The following is a 14,422-nucleotide window of genomic DNA, read 5'->3' on the forward strand; positions in this document are numbered from 1 at the left end:
ACTATTTAGAATAAGCAATTGTCTGGTTATTAGAAAATTAGTATTTATGTGGCTGCTAAGGATGTCACCTTGTTAACATTTCATGAACTAAATAATAGGTGGCTTGCGGTATACTAAATAATCTACAAAATTAAAATGATATTTTATTATATATGCTTATGGTTAATTTTACCTTATAATATGATTTTAGTATGCCTAGTATAATGATTATATATTAATAATAATAATAATAATAATAATAATAATAATAATAATAATAATAATAATAATAATAATAATAATAATAATAATATTCGTAACTATTTTATTTTGATAAGATAAAATATTAGTACAAGAAGTATGTACTACACCAAATTTTTCATTGATGATAGTTTTTATCAAATTAACATGTTGAATCATTTCTATATGGAAAGCATATAGTAGTAGATAGTAGACAGAGATTTGTCCACTATTTTTTTGATTCCCTGATTGACTTAAAGGTTCTGTTATATCCTTTTGTTTTCTAGAGAGCATAATACTTAGTTTCCACAAAAGTGCATGGTAACTAGTAGTACTATTATTCTGTTTGATACATAAGTTTTCCTTAATGTTCTGGTCATATCACTTTCATCTTGAAGTAAGCTTATTGCAACAAACACCACATGTGAATTTTCAATATTTGAGTAAACGAAAGTCTATTGTTTTGAATTATATCCAAATGACATTATGAAGAGTTTAACTCAAGAGGTAAGCATTTCCTTCGTATTTGAAATTGTTTTTGTCCTTTGCTATTAATGATATCAACTTCAATAAGTTCAAGTCGCAATGCACCATGAGGGTAAGACATCAGGATCAAGTCCCCATGCTCCATGATGATAAGAGTTGGGTTTGAATCCCAATTCATTGTGGTTTAACATGCCTTTATATTGGTAAGATATTGGGTTTGAGTCTCACTATACCATATTGATGATATAATGATAACTAAAGAAAAATAATATATTTTTCATGAAAATGCATGAATATTGTCCCACTTGATTTGCTCCATTCTTGAAGTGAATGTGGTAGCGGCGCATAATAAGTCTGAATGAAGACAAGTGGTTGAACAATGAACGTGGGTGTTCCAAAGATCAAAATAATAATAATCATCACTATGATTATAAAAGGAGAATAATAAGGGTTCTCAAAATATTCCTTAAAAATATGAAGGCAATGTTTACCATCAAATTGGTATGAAAAATAATAAAGCACGCCGCTGATTATGATCCATTCCTTTAAAAGAATGTGACTTGTGATAAGCATTGAGAATGCAGACTCATCCCTAAAGGTGAATGTGACAATATGTGATAAAAGTAATGAATAAAGACATACAATGCATGATTAGATGAATACCACATAACTCACCTCTAAGGGAGGTTTGAGTAAAATAAAGAGAATAAATATTATTGTGTGGTTACATGAATATGTTATTGGTCGCGCACATGTGATACGCCAAAAAATATATATTTTGTTGTGCCTTATAAAATGTTATTAAAGGCAAAATTAAAGCAAGAAATAATTTTGTTTATGATGATTTTGACCATGACAATTTATTATGATATAATTTTCTTCGTGAAAGAGACATTTACCATATGAATGGTGTGATAAAAGATCTTGTAGTACAAAATATTTCTATAATCATAACAGGTAAATATAAAAGGTTACCTGATTTTCTTTCTATTTATACTACACAAATATAAGCATGATGATGGAATCATAATGTCGCAAGTAAACTAGAGGTTTACTGAACAAATATTAGTTGGCATGACCGGTTAACCATCCCGGTTCAATTATGATGCGAAAAATTAATTGAGAATTAAATTGGCATATATTGAAGAAATAAAAGATTCTTCAAGAATTCTCTTGTGCTGCTTAGTCTTATGATATACTAGTTAAGGTTGGGATTGAATCCCTTGATTTCTAGAACAAATAAAAGGTGATAAATATATGGGCTCAGTCACCTGCCATGTGGACCGTTTACTATTATATGATTTTAATAGATGCATCTATTCTATGGTCACATGTGCATTTGTTATCAACTTGCAGTTTGGCTTTTGCAAGATTGATTGCTCAAATTATTAGAGCACAATTCCAGAATATAAATTATGATGATTTATCTTGATAATACTAGTTTAAATCCAAGTCGGTTTAGCAGAAATTGTATGCCTCCAATTATATCTAAATCATTGGTTATGAGAACAAAACTGCCAAAATAAAATTTGGTATGTGATGTATTATTTAATATACAACAACACTTGTACATATCTAGCCAAGTTATGATAAGTTTTCCCTATCACAATCGGTTCAGGGTCAGGAACCAAATAATTTCTATCTAGAAATATGAATGTGCTATATGATTTAATTATTCCACCACAATGCATAAAGATGGATCCCCAAATAAGGCTAGGGATATGTATTGGTGATCTCAATAATAGAGGGAGAAAATGGGCAGTTGAAAAGGTAATGCATGTAATGAATTATTATGAGTACATCTAGATCTTCGTACGAGAAAAAGGGAACTTGAAGTTCAAGTGATAATTCATTTGCAAAATATTGCAGGCGTATTTGCTGACCCAAAGCTAAATGTCATATTCAGCTGCTAATGCTCCAAATAAAATAAAATTCATAATGAATAGAGTCTATGGCATGCATGAAACATAATAGACTAATCGGTTCCAAAGATAAAACTCCTTGAAGAAGGAGAGGAGCAAATGTTCAAGATGATCATAATAAGGACCATGACATAACACTTCATAAGACCTCATGGGGCAGACTCAGGTACCTGAAAATAATAAGATAAAGAGATCTCAATAAGTTATGTTTTTATTGAGTAATAGTAGTACCAATTTAAATGATCGTCGACGATATTGTTTATATAATGTAGCGCTCAATATTATTAATATTGACGAGGATCTTGAGCTCAAATCTGTCATAAAATTTGGACAGATAAATAATTGGCCAAATAAAAAATACGCAATGAAAATTAATTTCACCTGAAAAATATGAAGTTGGATGGATAGTCCCAACACCTGAAAGTATAAAGCTAGTGGAGGTATAAATGTGTTCTTGTGCGGAAAAAAGGTCAAGTCGATAGACATAAAGACGACTTGTGTCACAAGAAGATTTGTAAATATCTTGGCATTGATTATATAGAGACATGTTCACCAATGGTGGATGTCCTTATTTCAGGTTCTAATCTGGCAATACAAGAAAAACGTGATATGCGTATAATGGAAATTATTGAATGATTTAAATTGTTCTGAAGCATATTAAGGTTTCCAAAAAAATTATTAAATAAGGCTTCAAAAATCCTTATACGGATTGAAACAATCAGGGCACATGTGGTATAATCGCCTGAGTAAGTACCTGTTGAAAGAAGGGTACAAGAATAATTCAATTTGTCCTTGTGTCGTTATAAAATGATCTAGATCTAAATTTGTTAATCGTTGATGATTTATATATCATTGGAACTCCTAGGGAGATTCCTAAAGCAGTAGACTATTTAAAGAAAGAATTTGAAATAAAAAATCTTGGAGTACTCCGATGGTATATGAAAGATGGAATTTTCGTCCATCAATCAACATACGCTAAAAAGATTTTAAAGCAATTCTATATGGATAAAGCACATCCATTGAGTACTCCGATGGTTGTTAGATCACTCGATATAAATAAAGACCCATTCCGACCTCATGAAAATAATGAAGAGCTTCTTGTTCCCGAAGTACCATATCTTAGTGAAATTGGTGCATTAATGTATCTTTCTAACATTACAAGGTCTGACATAATTTTTTCAGTTAATGTCTTAACAAGATATAGCTCTGCTCCTACAAGGAGATATTGGAATGGAATCAAGCACATATTGCGGTATCTAAAAGGGACTATCGATATGAGATTATTTTATGGCAATTATTGCAGTCCCGATCTTGTTGGTTATGCCGGTGTTGAATATTTATCTGACCCATACAAGGCTCGATCTCAAACAGGCTATATGTTTACATATGGAGGCACTGTCATATCTTGGCAATCGACTAAGCAATCAATCGTGGCTACTTCATCTAATCATGCTAAGATAATTGCTATTCATGAAGCAAGTCGAGAATCTGTATGGTTAAGGTCTATAATACACCTTATTCGAGATAAATGTGGTTTGAAGTGTGACAAACTACCCATAATTTTGTATGAAGACAATGCAACATGCCTAATTGAAGGGAGGATTCATAAAAGGGGATAAGACAAAGCAAATTTCACCAAAGTTATTTTTCACACATGATCTTCAAAAGAATGGTGATATCAATGTGCAACAGATCCGTTCAAGTGATAATATGGCTGATTTGTTCACCAAATCTCTACCGACGTCAACCTTCAAGAAACTAGTGTACAAGATTGGGATGCGAAGGCTCAAGGATGTGAATTGATGCTCTTATCAGGGGGAGTTAATACGCGTTGTACTCTTTTTTCCTTATAAGGTTTTGTCCCACTGGGTTTTCTTCCAAGGTTTTTAACGAGGCAACTAAAAGGCGTATTTCTAAACATGTGTACTCTTTTTCCTTCACTAGAATTTTTTTCCCATAGGGTTTTTTCCTAATAAGGTTTTAACGAGGCACATTATCTATGAACATCCAAGGGGGAGTGTTATAAGAAAAATCAAATTATGGTGGATGTCTACTCTTCCTCCATGATCTTCTCAAATGCTTAATGACATATTCAATGACATATTTCTATGCTTAATGACATATTCAATGACATATTTTTCTTCACTTTTCATGCCTATATAAAGGCCTTGTAATAGATAGGAAAATACACACAATTGAAGAAGAAATAAGAAATCTCCCCTCTCTTTCTCTCTATATCTCTTAGCTTGTTTTTCCTTGTTCTATATTGTTACTTTGAGCTATATTTTATAACAATTCAAATATTTTAAAATTAGAAAAAGGGAAATTATAATACGTGCATTCATCACAGTAGTCATTTAATTTCACTAGAATTTTATGAACAAGAAATCTAATATTCAACGTGTTCCCCATTTTCATACACAAAATGAACTTTTTTCATACTAAACTGAAATTTCAACCAAGAAAAGAAAAACCCATGAACAAAAATTTATCCAAACGTCTGAAAAGCAGCAGAAAATAGTTATATCCCAATTAAATTATAGCTACAAAAAGGTAAATATAGCAAAAGATATTATAATCTGAAAATATTGTAATAGCATTACGGAAAAGTCTGGATGTAACCTTAAATCACTTAGATGAAGATTTCATTTGGCGGAACTCAAAATGAAGGAGCCAAAAATTTGTGTGCAGCTTTTACTAAGGAGGAGGAGGGAGGTTATACAAATTATTTTCATAACTAATAGTACTTCTTGTTTGTTCCAAAAATTGCATATTTTATAAAAAAAATCTATATAACTGCAAATCTGCAATCCCCTAAATGACGCACCGAATGTTTAAGAAAATCCTTTCTATTTTTAAAGCTTAAAGGTTTGTTTGGAAAGTCACCCGGTAATTGAAATTGGTGTAATTACTAGGGTAGAAAATTGCTTCAAATTAGCACTATGACTCAAGATTCTTTATTCCTAATAAATAAAAAACTAACTACACCCGATTCAAGTAAAATCCTTGAAAAAGAACCGCAGCACAAAGAAAAATCAAGGGAGAATTACTACACTACCTAAGAAAGTAAAATAAAACATGGATGTCTTTGACACTAATTGTTCATGAACTTTATTGTATATGGAACTACTCTCTATTATTTGTGTGAGGGCACATGACTTGTGAAGGTAAGGTAAAGTCTTTCACCTCTGTGTTAGAGTAACTGAACACGCTGTGAAAAAGGCGTGGTGCTTTTGAGTCGAGTCTTGAGGTCAGGATGTTATGATAAGGTGCTTAGTCGATTTTAAATATTCTTGGCATGATGTGTTAGGGATGTTGTTTAATGAAAAGGTCGTCCCTAGGTGAAGTGCAGTTTGATTACTCGAGGACGAGCAATGGTTTAAGTGTGGGATGTTGATGGTAGGCTAGAAACCCGTGTTTTAGCCGTAGTATTGCACTCTAATTACTGCATTTTATGTGTGTTTGAGCTTAAATGATAGTGAATTATACTTATTGCATGTTTTATGCCTTATAGGAAATGATTCTGGGCTATTTAGGTAATTTGGAGCGAAATCGAATAAGTTGGATCTTTGAAGTCTGAGTAAAAGCCCAAGAAATTAAGCCGGGATCACGTTCGGGGGTCGAAGACCAAGTTCGGATATCAAAAAGTGAATACATAAATTTACTCTGAGAAAAAGCTACTACCGCGCCGCATGGGGCACCGCAAGGCGTGAGGCGGTGGTGCAAAAGTGGTCTGACAAGCAAACTTCAAGCTCTCTGGATTTTCTCACTAGCGCGCCACATGGGGCAGCGCGGTGTGCGACGCATCTGTGTAAAATCGTCAGAGTGATTTTCAAGTTCGACTGAGAAAGGGTAGTTTCGTTCGGACTTATTTCTACACTGTAGAAATAGACCAAAAATATGATTTTGAAGGGACATTTGACCTACGGGAGATTGGAGAACCACCCAAGGCAAGAAAACTCAAGAATTCATCAATACTACAACCTGCAATCGGTATAATACAGAAATTTGTATCGAATCATTAGAATTGATATTTTCTTTATTCTTAAACTTATTTGAGATGTATTACTCCATTGTTATGGAGTAATTTCTATTAAGGTGTTGACATATATGGTATTTCGATAACTTGATTAGGGATTCAATTCTTGTGAATTGTTAAAATTAATTGATGGAGCTTTAATTTATATTGTGAGTTATTCATTGTTTTGCTTAATCGAAAGAGGGGTTTGATAGCGATTTTCTTCACATCCTATACTCTAGTTTAAATTCGTGATTCAAATAGGTAATCAAAAGAGCCTTTTGAATTGTTAATCAAACTGGAAAATAGGGAAATATTCGTGAGAAATTACCCTTTAGATCATAACTATCATTTGATTGTTGCAATTGTTTACCGTGCTTCAATTAGATTCATTACTGAATTAACGTTTAATCGAAAAAGGAACATTAACTTCAAGTGCAATCTGATTATCGGTTGAATTCGTGAGAATCAATCGTATTATACAGATTGCTAGGGAATATAATTAATTAGTTGTCATGTATGTAAAATAGCTATTGCGGCTAGGTTTCTGAAAAGATTTCTTAAATTTTGCCTATTTATGTTTCCCCCCCTTACTATTACCACATAACCTTTAGTTTCGGGAATAAAATAATTGTGTCCGATGGGAAAAAATTGGTTGGTGTTGCCACTTTTAGGCCCCGCTATTTGAGTTTAGCCGTATTTTAAAATGCATTGGCAACGTAGCCATCGATCAAATTAAATTGACATTTTTGGCCCCAAGTAAAATAAGAAACACCACTCTAGCAATCGATACTTTGAATCCTCAGGAATAATTCCTGATTTTTGAGCTTTTGCTAGTGTAAAATTCATGAATGATTCATGGAGTTCAAAATAAGGTATGTGAAATAATGTAAAAGGATTTAAACCCCAATAATCGTTATTGGGGTTTGAATCTATATAGATTTAGATTCCAGTAATCGTTACTGGAGTTTGAACCTAAAAGGAATATTTTCACCAATGGTACCTCTTTTGAACTCAAGGATATTATCCTCGAGTTTCAACTTGTAAAAGTTAAAACTTTATGATTGTGTCAAGGAGTTCAAAATAAGGTACCATTGCTGGATTTTAAACCTATAAATATTTGAATTCCAAAATAGTGTGCTGAAATTTTACCTTTAAAAGCTCTAAAGTCTAATATCGTGTATTTTAAATTTCACCTGTAAAGAGTATTTCAGACTTCATTATATTATGGGGGGGGGGGGCTTCACTTGTAAAATGTTTGAAATCCAGTATTGATTGTCGGAGTTGTTCAGTGTATCGGGATACTTTTGTCCAAAATATACCCGTATTTAAATAGAATGGCAAGTCTAATAGTTTTTTAAATCGTGACTAAACGCTAATATAAGGGACAAAAAGTAAATAATTACTAATTTTACTCGCCCAACGTCTTGATGGGCCCTTTGGATGGGACTGTTTTAGGGGCTGAGTTTTTGGGCTGTTGGTATGAAACAAGTGGGAAGTACACAAATGGCCATTTTTAGGACCTTATTTATAGATTTTTAGACTTTGACGCCTCAAATTGGCACACAACTGAAGGAATCTTAATGCTTGAGACTATTTGGACTCGAGGGGATCCAGACTCATCCTCTTGATATCTGGACCAAATAATAAAATTCAACTTAGTCTATGGGTGTATTTCGAACGGTTGCGCTTGAAGTCTTATCGCCTATATCTTATCTTAAGACGAGATCGACACTCTATATGCTTTAGTCTCAAATAGGACACAAATTGAGGTGAACAGACTGGACTGAACCTTCAGAAATGAAGAAGAAGCGGGTGTCTATCACATTTTTTTAGAAATTATGACAATTTTCACTTGCTTTACAAATGTTGGTATTTCAATCAACAACCCTAAACAATAACAATAGATATTTTGGAATGAATTGTTTTTCAAAACAAAAGATTGTTTCTGTTCCACATGAGGAAGGGGAAGTCGGAAGGGGATGGGGAGAGGAATAGAGGAACAGTGAAAATCAAACCCACACTTGTTTTGTTAAAATATTTCACTAGTACTGTAAGCTTTGGTGATTTCTTTTGGGAAAAATATAAAATTGGTCGGTCGGTCGAAACTAATTACACTTCCTAGCTAAAAGTTATATAAAATATGCATATTATATTTATATAATACATAAATATACAAAAAAATATACTTTGCTCCCGAAAACAATGACAATTATTTCGGAGAATTTGTGGTCAGCGTTCTTATAATCCATTATTCCTCCTCCTTTTATATTGTTTGGAAACCAGTAACTTTTTCGACGTTAACAACTAAGGAAAAATAAAAGTTAAAAAAAATATAAATAAGTAATACTATATTTTTTCCGTACAAAATAAGTACTCAACATACCAATATTATTTTCACCTCTCATTTTCTTTATATTAGTATTAATACCCGCGCAGATATACAGACACTGATCATGTCAAATTATGATCTAAGTTATTTGGTTATGTCTAAATACCTTTAAAATTTAAACCTTATAGATAAATATAGATAATCATTAGATATTAATAAATAAACTGTACACACAAAAAATACTAACCATTTCTTAAATCTTGTAGCGGATAATTCTATTTTCCTTTTTGGTACTATTCTCGGCGATGTCATTGGAACCTAAAATAGTTAGGAACCAATAAAATTAATTTATATTTATGGCAAAGCAACCGAAGATGGAGACATTATGAAGGACTCTTTTGTAAAGACCCGACCGATCATTTTGGGAAGTAGCGCCCTGTTCGGCGGCTTAAGATCTCGAGAAGCTTTGTAATGTGTATCATGACCTGCGTATGTGGTCGAAATTGGTTTTCACATGATTCGGGATTTAATTGAAAGAACAACTCTTATTTTTGAAATTTAAATGAAAAGAGTTGATCAGAGCTTGACCTTTGAGCAAACGGCTCTAGAATGGAATTTTTATGATTTCAACATTTTCGTATAGCGATTTTGGACTTAGGCGTGCGTCCGAATTTGGATTTGGAGGTCCGTAGGGTAATCTGAAGTATTTCGGCAAAAATTAAAAAGTTAAAGTTTTGGAAGGTTAAGAGATTTGCCCAAGAGTTGACCTTGGGGATATTGGGGTCATAATGCGATTTCGAGAGTTGTATTAGCTTCGTTATGTCATTTGGAACTTGCATGCAAAATTTAACGTCATTCGGGTTGATTTGATATGTGTCGGCACGAGTTTTGGAAGTTGGAAATTCATAAGTTCGATTCGTGATGCGATTCGCAATTTTAACGTTGTTTGATTTGATTTGATTTAAGGCATTGACTAAGTTCGTATCGTGTTATAGGACGTATTGGTATATTTGGTTGAGGTCCCGGGGCCTCGGGTGGATTACGGATGGTTAACGGATCGGATTTTGGACTTAAAGAAAAGCTGAGGAGTTCTGGACCGGTGCCATCGCGCCTGCGATGGTTTTGGTCATAGGTGTGATACCGCATGGGCGAGACAGTGATCGCAGAAGCGAAATTTGGAGGGACTGGATAGTGGTCGCAGGTGCAAAGGATTTTCCGCACCTGTGTGATCGCGGACGCGGTGATGAAGACGCAGACACAGACGCGGAAGTTGGTAGCTCGGTGTGTGCTCGCAGAAGCGAGAATTCTTGCACACATGCGCCATCGCAGGTGCGGTGCCTGGGAACGTAGAAGCGAAGGCAGCGCAGGAACGGAATGTTGTTCGCAAAAGCGAGCTCGCAGGCGCGCATTATTGTCCGCAAATGCCGAAGGCCTGGGCAAGATCATATAAGTCGAGGGTTTGGCCATTTTCTTCATATTTTGAGTTATAAACTTCGGATTTGGGCAATTTTTGAGGGGTTCTTCAAGTGTTCGATTGGGGTAAGTGTTCTTCACCCAGAATTTATTATATTCCATGATCCCATCTTTATTTTTATCTTATAATTAGTGTTATGAGTTGAGGAAAATGAGAATTTTTGAAGAAATCTTTCAAAATGTAAAATGACGATTAGAAGGACGAATTGATGTTGGAAATTTATAATTTTGATATGGTTGAACTCGTATCAGAATAGGTGTTCGAATTTATAAATTTTATCGAATTCTGAGGTGCGGGCCCGGGGATTGACCTTTTAGTTTTAATTAAAGATCGAAGCTTTATTATCTCGAATTATTTTCTATGAGTTTTATTTATGGATTGAAGTTATTTTGGCTAGATTTGAGCCGTCCGGAGGTTGTTTCACTTGAGAGGGCCATTTTAGAGTATCGGTCTTGCTCCTTTGAGGTAAGTATCTTGCCTAACTTTGTGTGGGGGAACTACCCCTTAGGATTTGAGTCCTTGGTGCTAATTATGTCATATGAAGTCCGTGTACGCGAGGTGACGAGTACATGCTCGGGCTTATTTGTGGAAAGTTGACCTTTTTGGACTCTTAGGTTCTTATGTTCATTAGATATGAAGTTGTTTTGTTATGTTAAGTTTCTCATTTACTAGTTTCATATCTACGTGTCTTAATTTGAATTAATTGCTTTATCTTCCACCCTTATTGCCTATTTGATTCTTGTGTGCCTTAACTGAAGTTGTTGCCTCTTCGATTGCCATGTTATCCTTTCCAAATTGCTTATCCTTAATTGAAATTATTATTATCTTTTCTATAATTCTCTATCCTTATTTGAGATTATGATTATCTTTTCCGTTGCTTATCCTTAATTGAATTTGTTTTATCTTATTATAATTGCTCAACCCTAAATGAAGTTTAGTTATCCTTTATCAAAGATGCCTCATCATTATTTGGAATTATTGACTCATGTTATCTCCCTTGTTGTCGAGTTGCACGTTTGTGGAATCATTTGTTACATACTATTTCTCCCTTGTTGAGCTATTATTATTGAGACTAGTATTCCTTATTGTGTTTATTCTTTGTGAGATCGTTCTACCGCTTATTTGTGATCCAAAGCTTTTGAGTTGATTTACTTGCCATATTCTCGTGTTATTGTTGTTGTTATTGCTGTCGTACTTAGTCTGTTGAGCCGAGGTCTATGCACGGTTGTGGTATTGACACTGTTTAGAGGAAATATTATGGAATATGAGCACATGTTGTGAAAGGCATTCTATTATGATGTAGTGTTTTTGGCACGTGATATTGTTGGGAGGTTTTGTTCGGGTGTTTGCACGAGGTTTCTGCCGTGCTATTGTTACTATTGATGATGCGCATGTGGCATGACAAGGCGGGCTATATGTATGTGTTTGTGCATGTGGCGAGACAAGGTGGGAACATTTATATGTGCGTACGACGAGACAAGGCAAGCGTTTACTTATTTATTGCGCCTGTAGCGAGACAAGGTGGGCTATGTCAGAGATTAATTTATGGTGACTTGAGATGGCCTGGGGGCATTGTTGTTGTTGATATTTGTGTAGTGGCGTGCCTAACTTGTGTGAGTTTTACCTTGTACAAATTGTGGGGATCATTTTTTATGTGCCATGCATTTCCTCTACTCTTACTCTTTGGCCTGAACTGTGATTGAACACTTGCACAAGCATATACATAATTAATCACCCCTATCGGTTTAAGAAGGTGGGTCCTAATATTATTGATCATTCATACATACCCCATATATTTTCCTTCTATGTGATAATTATTCTATTGGCACGTGCGTCGTCCGTACAGTTATCAGTTGTAATGAGGGCACAAGATGCCAAGTGATTAGGGTTCACGAATTGGGACCTGTGAATTATGGATATTCTTTTGAGGTTTGGTGCCTCGTGGGGATTATTGAATAAACCTGGTGTGAAAGCGGTTATCCTTATCGAGTTTCTACATGTCTTTCCTTATTTGTTTTTCACCGGATTTAAACTGTGTCCATCTTACTCTACTGTGTTATTACTTGTGGTGTCCCGCTGCTAATTGTTGCTTCTATTTCCTATTGCAAGCACTATATTATTGTTGTCATTATGCGTAGTTCTGTAGAGATATCGCACTCTATTAGTTCTATACCTATACTTGTTAAGGTTATCTAGTGCAGTAGGTGCTTTGACTGTCAAAGACTCGTCACTACTCCACTGAGGTTAGTCTTGATACTTACTGTTACTGGGTACTGCTGTGGTGTATTCATACTACGCTTCTGCATATTTTTGTGCAGATCCAGGAAATTCGGAGTTAGTCATCGCTAGCTAGCTGTACGGATCTTGCTGTGGAGACTCAAGGTAAACCTGTTGCTGTGTTCATAGGCCTTGGAGTCACCTTCTGTTATTGTACTTACACTATTTTATCTCTATTTCGAAACAATTATACTTAGAGGTTTTTGTAGCAAACTCAGTAGAGCTTATGACTTGTACTACCAGTTTTGGGGTTGTAAGTTTTGTATAGAGGTTTCTATTTCATACTTGTCAGTCGCTGGTTAAATATTGCTATTTATTCAGTAAATGTTAGGCTTACTTAGTCCCTAAGACTAGGTACCATCACGACATCCTACAGAGGGAAATTTGGGTTGTGACATCTTTGGATACGACTTGAACCTTATTTGGTATGCTGTTATTTTTTTAAAGATATTTTAATTGAAAATTCTAATTTTTAAAACTTTCTATTTCAATGGGGATTACTTGTATAATAATGTAAGTGAAGATATTATCCTTAATTCAAAATCCACCTTAATCGGCTATATAAAAATTTAAATAATTCTTTAGCCGGTGAAATTTTATTTCACCATGACTCTATTTTGAAGATGTACAATAATTTGAAGCAACATTATTGGTGGCTGAGGATGAAGAAAGATATTGTTGAGTATGTGGCATAGTGTTTGAACTGTCAACATGTTAAGTATAAACATCAGAGGCCTGATGGGTTGCTTCAAAGACTAGATATACCGAAGTGGAAGTGGAGGCATATCACTATAGATTTTGTGGTTGGTCAGCCACAGACCCTGAAGAGATTTGATGTTGTGTGGGTCATTGTGGACAAACTAACCAAGTCTGCACATTTCATTCCAGTCATGACTACATACGCTTTAAAGCAGCTAACTTGGATTTATCTTAGAGAGGTTGTTCACCCATATGGTATGCCTGTGTCTATTATCTCGAATTAAGACACTCAGTTTATATCACATTTTTGGAGAGCTATGTAGCGTGAGTTGGGAACACAGGTCAAAATGATTACGACATTTCATCCCTAGATAGACGGACAATCCGATTGTACAATTCAAATCTTGGAGGACATGTTGCGAGCATATGTAATTGATTTCGGGGGCCATTTGGATCAGTTCCTACCATTAGCATAGTTTGCCTACAACAACAACTACCAATCAAGCATCCATATGGCTCCTTATGAGGCTTTATGTAGGGTTCGATGTCGTTCTCCGGTTGGTTGGTTTGAGTATAGGGAGGCTAGGTTGCTGGGCACTAACTTGGTTCGTGATGTTTTGGGGAAGGTGAAATTGATTCAGGAGCGACTTCATACAGTGCAATCTAGGTAAAAGAGTTATGCTGATAGAAAGGCTTGAGATGTGGAATTCATGGTAGCTGAGAGGGTTCTACGCAGGGTTTCGCCCATGAAGGGTGTGATGAGGTTCGGGAAGAAGGGCAAGTTGAGCCCTCAGTATTTGGTCCTTTTGATGTTATAGAGAGAGTTGGTGAGGTGGCCTACAAACTTGTTTTGCCATCCAGCTTATCGGAAGTTCATTCGGTGATCCATATTTCTATGTTACGGAATTACTATGAGGATTCATCGCATGTGTTGGATTTCAACTTGGTGCAGTTGGACAAGGATTTGACTTATGTCGAGGAGCCGGTAGCCATTT

Source organism: Nicotiana tabacum, chromosome 9, assembly GCF_000715075.1.
Source record: "Nicotiana tabacum cultivar K326 chromosome 9, ASM71507v2, whole genome shotgun sequence".
Classification (NCBI taxonomy): domain Eukaryota; kingdom Viridiplantae; phylum Streptophyta; class Magnoliopsida; order Solanales; family Solanaceae; genus Nicotiana; species Nicotiana tabacum.